The sequence below is a fragment of the Montipora foliosa genome, chromosome 12 (genome assembly GCF_036669935.1).
Source record: "Montipora foliosa isolate CH-2021 chromosome 12, ASM3666993v2, whole genome shotgun sequence".
NCBI lineage: Eukaryota > Metazoa > Cnidaria > Anthozoa > Scleractinia > Acroporidae > Montipora > Montipora foliosa.
In genome coordinates, this window is record NC_090880.1 from 25,683,928 (window position 1) to 25,693,927 (window position 10,000).

The following is a 10,000-nucleotide window of genomic DNA, read 5'->3' on the forward strand; positions in this document are numbered from 1 at the left end:
AAGGTCTCCGTCAAGTTCACTCGAGTCACGATTTCAATAAACACAATTTCGTCAAAAATCACCATTTTCTTTTTCCGCTGAGCAAACCTAACTATATAAGAACACTGTTTAGTAATTAATAAAAGACGTTCCGAAATTAGGGAACCCTTTACATTTATCAATGCAAAAAGGCTCATTACCAGCCTACATTGAGTGGTCTTCCGAATTTCGAACCCCTTAACTCTCATCCGATAAAAAACTACGAGTAATGCTTAACTTGAAAGGCTTTCCGAATTTCGTACCCCTCAAATCTTATCAGAGCAAGAAAGGATAATTACTACTTAATTTGAAATGCCCTCCGAATTTCGGACCTCCAACTCTTCTCCGACCAAAAACCATGATCGCTACTTAACTAGGAATATCCTCCGAATTTCGGACCCCTCAACTCTTATCCGAGAAAAAAGGATGATTAGCACTTAACTTGGAATGCGTTCCGAGTTTTAGACCCGTCAACTCTTATCCTACAAAAACAACGACGTTTACTAACTTGGAATGCGTTTAGAGACCGCCTTATGTTTTCAAAATATTTTCCACTTTTCTCTTTACCACTCTTCGCTGAAAAAAAAGTCAATGACCGCGAAGAATCTTGTTGACTATACCTACGAACACTAAAGGTACAACTTAAACAAACTTGTTTCGTTGCTGTTGTTTACATCATTTAACTTGCGATAAGATGCTTTAATGTATATTTCCACTTTCTCTATCAGCCACTTGGTGGCAAGTTAAACAGACTGTCAGTGAGGGGTGAGATTCCTTTTTAAAGAAAATAGCAATTAAATAGTGTCATAAAAATGTATATAATTATGTTACTGGGTGCCTCCAAACAAAGCAGCTCGCTCTCTCTCTCCCTGTTGTTCTAAAAATTCAGCTTTGTCACTTTCTTTGTCTTTGACAAGACAAGATCATCTTCAAGAGACAACTATTTTGTTGAAAGTTCAAGATTAGATATACAAAAAAGTTATTTTCAAGAAATGGTGATAGAACTGGAATAGACCTCTTTCATAATATCTAACCTTGAACTTTCAACAAAATAGTTGCCTCTTGAAGATGATCTTGTCTTGTCATTTACGGTTCAGTCTTTCAAATGTGTAGGCTTGTGTGGTTTATAACAACTGAAATTCTTGGTTGATTGTTACTATAAGCGAAGGGGAATATATTCGCATCTTTGTGCAGACTCACCTCAGGTATGTCATCCAACTAATCCCCAAGGACTTTTTCAATAGCAGTCTGCACTGACGATCATTCAATGACAAGTGGAATCATAGCCTCTGCTAAAGCATCGAATGACCTTGGCTGGAGCTCGCGCTGTCTAATTTATCACCATTATATCATCTAAATGCCATGTGCTAGTCGCTGCTGGGGTTGAGTAAACTCTTTTTTTGTCGTATTAACATTGCTGACCTGTAATCTATCCTCACTGCATTCCTATTACCACATCGTGGTATACTAAGTTATGGGACGTGTTCGCGACAACCATGGGTGGCAATAGGAATGCAGAGAGCGCGGTGGCGCTGTCAACCGACACCAGGGAAGGTGGGTGGGGCAAAAACCCACTTCCTGGCCCAGAACGCCGGCAAAGTGAAAACGATCGAAGGAAAAGCCCGGCTTTAAAAGCAATCAGGCCGCAAAGCATCATGCATGCCGGTATGCAACCAACGCTAGTGGATTGGGAGGTTTAGGCGACACTTTCACGATACGCTAATTAATTGTGCATTGAGAATATGATCGAAACATCTTGAACTTTAAAACTGTCTGTGATTTTGGGATTCCGAAATTCGGAAACGTGTTTGGGTAGTTTTTGGGTTCCGAAATTCGAAAGCATTTTTTGGTGGGTTGGCGGTGGCAATGCTTGGAATAATCTATTCCTCGTTATTCCGAGTTACAATCGTCCCAAAATCTCGAGGTAAAGTGGAACCAGTGATTTGCTCTAATAATTTTGGCGCATCCGAGGGAAACAAGAAAAAGTTCTGCTCAATTTTAACACGATTTTGAGATTCCGACTAAATGTAAGAAATTCACTCTTGTTTAAGGAAGCAATTTTCAAAATCCCCGTGAATCTTGATGTACTTTTTAAACATTTTTTCCTTTTTCCGCAGAAATCACTGAAATTTCTTGCTTTAAATTAATTAATCCGACATGCAGAAATTACAGGAATACCCGTCAGAATAAGCTATTTTCCTACTGAATCTAAGTAATTGTTTTGAATTTTTGAAAAATGTAATGCCACAATTTAGTTTGGAACGGGTTTTGTCTTCACCACCAAGTAAATTACCTCTTTACGCTGTGATGTTTGGTGCTAAAGGACATACCATTAATTTATCCCAAAAAATGTTGATGGTCATAATACATTTTCGATATCAAAAACAGAGTTAAAAATGAATTTGCCAATTAATATAAATCAATGTACATTCAAAAATTCATTACAACAATTAAATCATAATAAAACAAACGAACCAACTTCTTAAAGACATGTCTTTGCATTACTCATTCCATCAGCACTTTCATTTAAATCTTTCTTATATACGTTACAATTGGATAGCGTTAAATTTTTGAATTTTAAATTTCAAATATAATGACGGTTATATTTTGAAAGGATGATACAAAGCTTATTATTATGGTGTAACTGAACGTTTAGCTCTGGCTTTAAACCTAAAATATATAGATGGCTTCTTTCAGTTGAAGGAAACTAAACATTCACAAAAAAAAACATTTAACTTAAATTATTCATTTACGGCAATAGATGACTCAGCTCCATTTATATACCTAATGGAAGCACTATAATAAAGGTTTTTGCCCATTATTTTCGTTCTCTTGCAAGAAGATTAACTCTTAAAATAAGGAAGTGGAAGACCTGTTATTCAAAAATCAATTACTTCTCCTATTAGATCTCAAAAACAATCCTTCGATTTTAATATAATACTTCCAAACGGTTTTTTTAAATAATATCAACAGCAACACTAATATCAAACAACCAAACTGTGTCGTTTTATTTTGAATACATCGCGCCATAATATAGATTTATGAGATGTTTATTTTTTCAATAATTTTAATGTAACATCAATATAACCATAAATTATATGATAAATAGAAAAGACTTTTTTTTTTAATTTCAACCACATTGATCCTACTGTCAACAAAGAAAGGTTATCAGAAATCAAAGCTTTATATAAATTTTATCATACGAAATTCTGGTCTTACAAACAGGCTTACAAATATCTCAAGCGATCAGGCTTTAGCAGTTAATATAAGCTCAACAGGATTAATAGCCTGTGGATCAATAACTGGTTCACTGACATTAAATCCAATTATTTTGGGAACCATTTTTTAGGTGTTGGTTTTTTGCTTAAGACATTTAGCGAAGTTAAAGATTATAAAAAGAAATAATAATTAATATCACAACAATAATTTCTTGTTTTACAATTCTTTCATCTGTATCATCTACTATTTTTTCGTCACAAAAGTCACAACTTAGAGAACCAATATCTTTCAACTCATGAATTATTGTGTTACAATTCATTCTATATCTTAGTACATATTGTTATTTTAACACATTAACAAAGTCATGCCACAAGTTTGAGTAAACTTTCTGAGTAAAATTCACTGCAAAATCTTAAATACACTGACATTCTACTTAGGTTGTAATCGATTTTCTGTTTTTCTGAGAATGTCAGGCTATAGTGATTCTTTCCTATTCCATTTGATTATGTGAACATTTAAACGCAACTCAAAAATGGAGATCGAAAATTAGACAACAAATTTTCCATCAAACGAGTAGTATCCGATTTGGGGGGAGCGAGATCATTATTTACAAAAAATGATCTGGAACCCCAAGTCCTATACTACTCGTGGTTTTCATTTCATTGCTGATTGTAGAACAATGAGCTTCTGGGAAGGAGACAAATTTCGTAAAATCATGATAATCATTAAATCCTTTTTTCAGTGTCCCAAAGCTAAACACTATGATACTTCGAGAAAGTTGATTAAGCCGAGATACATGAATTCCAGTGAGAGAAGTGACTCCTTGGGACAAATTTGCATATTCGTTGCTAGGATACTTACAGCATGCGCGTTGTGTCCAAGGGTTGGTTCTAGACATTCTCGTCCCCAGATTCTGCTTTTCTTTTGGTCAGCGCCAAGAACACGGATTCTGGCCACAGCCAAAGCAGGAAGTCTGCGAATCACTGACTTCCGGCTCTTCTGCGCATTCTCAGAAATCCGAAACAATAACGCTTTTTAACGGTCACGACATTATACGGTTACCGCGACTGCGCGTATTTTTGGCTGTGGCCAGAGTCTTGGCGCTAACCAAAAGAAAAGTGAACTCTGGGCACGAGAATGGGTTCTACCATCTGTGAAAATGGCCGACTTGATATCTTTGTTTGTGTTTTTTTTAATAAACCTATTGAGTTTTACAATCTAATAAGTTCTTTTACCTTTTGAGGTCAATTTGTAAATAGCGCGATGCCATCTGTGAGCAAACTCGTATGTTAAGGAAAGAAAATGTAATCCATTACGTCACAAATATTCCCTAATTGACCGGTACACCTAAACAAAATCCTGGAGTGCTCCAAAAAGGAGTGAAGCCTTGGTTCAGGCAACATTCTACCTCTTGTGTACTGGTATGTGAAATAAAAAGCGAAAAAGCTTGCGAAATAAAAACCAACTTATGTTACACAGCCCATCAAAGCATTATCACTGATTTCGCCTGGTTATTTTTAAATCTTCCTATTCAGATTGTTGGTACTTGGTTTTTTCATTGATTTACCATGAAACCCATTTTGATTGTGGCCGTTTGTGCTTTTCTGATCATTTCCACAAGCGCAATGCTCTTTCCCGGTGGTAAGTAGCGAAAAGTATTTAGTAAAAGTATTTGATATTTCATAAACTCAAATATACTTCAGCCTCGTTTTGTATTCGAGAAACCCTCACCTATTTACCCTGAGATCACACCAGCGATACTGATTAATTCCGTGTCCTACTGGGCGAATTCATACTGGGTCTAAGTACTAGGCCATAAATTCAACAGGAGACTTACTTGACATCCTATCGCCTTATCATGTACTGATCTGCTCAAGTACGCATTTGAGGGGGGTAAAACTACACTATCGGAGATGGTACTTCGGGTTTTCTGAAGATACCTCCTTTCTAAGAGCAAGGTTCCGAAGTAAGGTACTCCAACTGAAACTAAATCCATTCACCTTCAAAGTATAACTCGGGCATACTTGAATACTTTGGCATACTTCGCCTACTGCTTGCAGCTTTCACCCCCTTACGAAGAAAGAAGTCTAACAGTAGACCATTTTAGAGGTTTGTGCTCAGTTACCCCGCCCTTGATTAAAAGCAAGGCTGGAGCTGACATCGTTTGATACAAACCTCACTACTTGTCTTGTATATAGAAACGTGTTAGCATTACAACGACATGATTCACATGCGAAAATCAATGAGATTTGTATCAAAGCAAAGTCAACTCAAGCCTCGCTTTTATGCAAAGGCCTGGTAGCTGAGCACAGAACTGCAAAATTGTCCAGTCAGGACGCAGCTCCTTACAACCTCTATTTTCATTGAATCTCTTTAAGACGCAGCTCTACTGTGTTGTACGTCATGGCCCACTTTTTCTTTTGTATTGTGTCCATTGTTTTCTGAACTAATCCCGAGAGTCGTTCCGAGAGCTGCGTGGCGGCCTAAATGGTATATTTGAAGGTGTTATGGCGCAGACAGCGGACCAATTTCTTTTACGAAAATCTTTTACTTATCCTACCATTTGCGGCGCCGGGCGTAAGACGCCATGTGAATTCACTGTGGTAGTACCAGTCGTGATAATGGCGTTACTAAGGCCTTTAAGTAAGATCTGCGCAGTCGTCAACAAGAACGCCACAGAGCAACAATATCATACATGGGCGTAGCCAGGATTTTTCAAAGGGAAGGGGGGGGGGGGAAGGGGTCACACTGTGTCAAACAGAGGGTACTCGCGCTTTCGCAACCTGAATATTGTAGGTTGTTTGAGTAAAAAACTGCTGCTGCCGTTGTCATAGCTTAATTAAAAGAGGAAAATAATCGTGCTGCTCGCGCTCCACGCATTTTAGCACATATTTCTGAGGTACTCTGCACAACAAAGAAGTGAAATCACCAAATTTGAGGTTTTTACGATAGCGGCGAGCTCTTTCGTTCCCTATTTTTACTCTGAAACCGCTCTTACCAATGTATTTTTAGGATACTTAGCTCAAATTGAAGTAATCGATTTACCATGGCAAAGTTATTCTTGACATGACGTTTTAGTTGAGGTCGCGGTCGTAGATCTTTAAGTCCCTACTCTTAGAATTTGAATGCTTTAGGAATGTATGATCAGTTTACAGGAATCGAATTCACGACATTCGAAATCATTTCTCTATAGCACCAAAGCTTGATCATGAATTGGTCGAGCGGGGACCATGGAGTATAATAAAACACAAGGCTGCATTTCGTCCTCGACAGTCATCGCGTTCTGGGAGGAAGGAAGCGTTGCAGAAAGAGCATGTTGAAGGTAAATTTAGAGCACTGGTTCAGCCAAATTATGGCCAATTAGATCGGGCATGAAGACCACAACGCCTCTGCTTGGTCTTCAAGTAACCGCACGAGGGAATTATCGTGCTTAATCAGCAAAATTAGGGATCTTGCAAGGAACACAATGCCGCTCGTCTTTTTTTCGCAGAATCTAGTAGTAGTCATGCTAATAATAGATATTATTTAATTCTCAACCTCGGATAATGCAATTCTCGTGCTCTGATTGGTTCGCTCAATCTCGGTTATCAGCTCATATACCTTAGTTTGACCTTATATGGTAAATGATTGCGCTTAGCGTTGCTAAACTAAAGCGAAATTTCTTTCGGTATAAAGCAAAAGAAAAACGTTTTTGTGGAAAGTTTAGATCACTTTCGAAGCTTAGAGATTCGCGAAAAGGTAAGAAATGTTTTTGTGATGAGGCTGCGTCTGTCTGACCACGAGGTATTACACAACATCGCATCTTCATCAACTTTTTTCGATCTCGCTAGGATTTTCTCGCTTTTTTCGCTCGTATTTCGTACTTCTAAACTTTTGGAGTTTAAGGAATTTAATAAAACAGTTATTCCATTCGCGCTTGTTGGATATGAGAGTGGTTATAGCCAACTCGGCGCTACGCGCCTCGTTGCCTATTTACCATCTCATATCCAACGCGCGCCCATGGAATAATTGTTAATTATTATATGACTAGTCCAGTGAGCGGGCAAGATGAACCAAACCCTACGCTGTAATTGGCTACCCGAGCGGGCAAGATGGAGCTATAATACTGCCCGCTTAGTTCCGAAAAATCAAAGATCATTTTATTTGATGTATTTTCCCATAATAAATCCTTTATTGACCAAGCTTGTTCGGTCAAAATGGCTGGATATTGGCCTCGTTCGTTTTTTTGCGTGTTTATGGACCTCGACTTCATCTCGGTCCATGAACACGCAAAAAAAAGGACTTGGCCAATATAGAGCCATCTTGACCGAACCAGCTTGGTCAATAACCCATATATACCGAAAACGGATGGACAGTATACCATTGCAGATTGAAACGTCTGGGTTATGGACTTTTGGTATGATTTCATGTGTTGCAGGAGGACAAAGAGCAGTCAAGTGATCGATTGAGTGTAGTAAATGAGTGGCTGTTGGCGCCTTTAGGGCTAGCTAGCTCATGGTGTCGTTGTGGATGCGCGATGGAACTTTAAGTGACTTATTGGTTAACCCACCTAAGCAGTAATCTGATCCGGGATCGACTCCTGATTAGGCAAATTTTGTCACTCAGTTTTCTCATGCTTGGTGTGTGTTGATTATCATTCCCTTACGGTTCAGAAAGGTCTATCGTGCGATATGAAACTTATTCAAAAACTCTTCTAATTAAAGTAGCTCTATGACAATCCCGTGCATAGGCTTGGTATGACAGTTCTGGGCGCCTCGTAACCTCAAATAAGCAAATTCCAACGTCTGTTTATCTCTTTTATCTTCATTTTTCAGATGTTGTGAACCCTGTTTAATTCCTTGCTAGCTTTGCTTCAAAGAAGAGAAAACATTAACGCGGTTGGGCTCGCACAATTAGTTACGGCTGTTACCCACTTAGGCACCATTACTTTGTATTTTTATCCATGCACCATGCATCAATAAACCAAATGCTCTATGACAGTCCAGTCATGCTTTTGCTCCTATAAATTTGCTGTTGTCTTGTCATCTCCCCCTTCCCTTTCTCTAGCCTTCTCGTACACCTACGTTATGGGCATGTCATTAACACCCCCTAAACTCGTGGCAGCCATCTTGGATTTGTCTAAGTGGGCGTCATTTTGAGTAAAGTGGTCCAGTCATCCGGGAGATACTACTTCTTGCCCCTGCATTTCGCCATCAGAGATCAAAACTTTGCTCACTCGCACATTTTGCACAAAGCGTAAAAATCAATTTCTAGAACCCTTCCATCTTCAACTTTAGAACTTTGAGGTAGAACAGGATAAAACAAAGCTCTTGTAGGTAAGACACGACACCTGATCAAACCAAAAGAAGCACGGAGAGAAAAATCAAATAGATGGGGAGGACCTGGTATAACGCCAGGATGACCTAAAAAGAAATTCCCTGTATTTCATCACAAAATGATGAAGCGAGGTGAAATCTACAGTTTTTATACACTCCTTTTCAACATCGCATTCTTTCAAAACACAACTATCTCCAGTTCTAGCCCCAATGTGAGTATCGTCTCCCGGTTGGATGGGATCCTTGCAACACTCTAAATAACTAAAGGTTTTATTAAAAACAATTGATCTTGAACCTGCACATCTCAATCCATCATATCTTTCCATTTGTACTCTCACATTTCAATAACGCTTTCGTCTCTCAACTTTCCAAGTGTATTTAAAGAATGCAGAGCTAGTCGTCCCTTTTGCTATAGACACAAAATCATCCTCAAAACACTTCCCACAACCGTGAAATACGCAGCCTAAAAATTTGAACACATCTCTTCACTCGTTGTCAAAACCATCCATAGAACACGCTCTAGACGCAAATGAATCTTTTCTCTCCTCGACTCTCGCCAGAATCTTAGACTGTGAATATCCACCAAAATAATTACCTTTAGGTCTCATTACGGATTGTCGTTCGCCCGATGAAATTTCTAAAAAAAAGTGGCCATACAATTTTTGATCCCTATGTGCAACCTGCCACTAACTTCGTGCATCGCCTTCCACAAAGCTAACCAATAAAGTCTCAAAACACTCACATCGTCTCTACAGTAATAGACAATCTCCTTTTGAAAATCCCATTCTCCAATCTCATCACGTATATACTTGTCTCCCCATTCGATTCAGCATACCATTCTTCGAACTCCTGGAATTGTAAATGGTTTGAACCCAGGAGTCATGTCATAATTAAGTAAAGTACGATCGTCCGGGTGAGTGTAATCCTGAGAAGGACTGTTTAAGATGACATTGACTGCCGTTTCGACAACCTGAGCTGAAGTCATCTTAAGAGTCAAGTGATTTGTGTAACGTCAGTAGATACTAATATATAGATTTAGCCAAGCCTAAAAGCTCATGATTGCCTGTTTTTGGTTTGTGAAAATAAAAGGTTTCGAATTGCCCGAATTTTGATGTTACCGGTTGCTGCTTTAATAATTAAATCATTTTCTTTGCTTTCTTCTAAAGATAAATTCATTGCCTAACTAATGACTTCCACGGTAAATTTTACGCTAAAATCCGATATCGTATGAATTACGAAGCGATGAGCGCGACGTCGGGTTTTCCAGTGATATTTACTTTGCAATTCACCTGTTTCGCAATATTTTTTTCCTGAACCGAATGAGTTTTAAAAAGAAAGCAAGCATTAAGCACAACCTCAGCGCGCAAATTGAAAAGGGAAAAAAAGCCATTTCAGAGTCAACTGTCAATAGCCAGGTAATAGGAATGCTAAAATTAGAAGCCATAAAA

General features: G+C 38.5%; 1 long non-coding RNA gene across 1 annotated transcript in view; it reads left to right on the forward strand.

Annotated features, from left to right (window-relative positions):
- LOC137980197 (uncharacterized) overlaps window positions 1–8,216 on the forward strand; it is a 13,530-nt gene extending 5,314 nt beyond the window's left edge. The window contains exons 2-4 of the long non-coding RNA XR_011118462.1: window positions 4,773–4,878; window positions 6,431–6,559; window positions 8,052–8,216. This is a non-coding gene — a long non-coding RNA (uncharacterized lncRNA). The remainder of the gene's footprint in view (window positions 1–4,772; window positions 4,879–6,430; window positions 6,560–8,051) is intronic.
- Window positions 8,217–10,000: the final 1,784 nt, after the last annotated feature.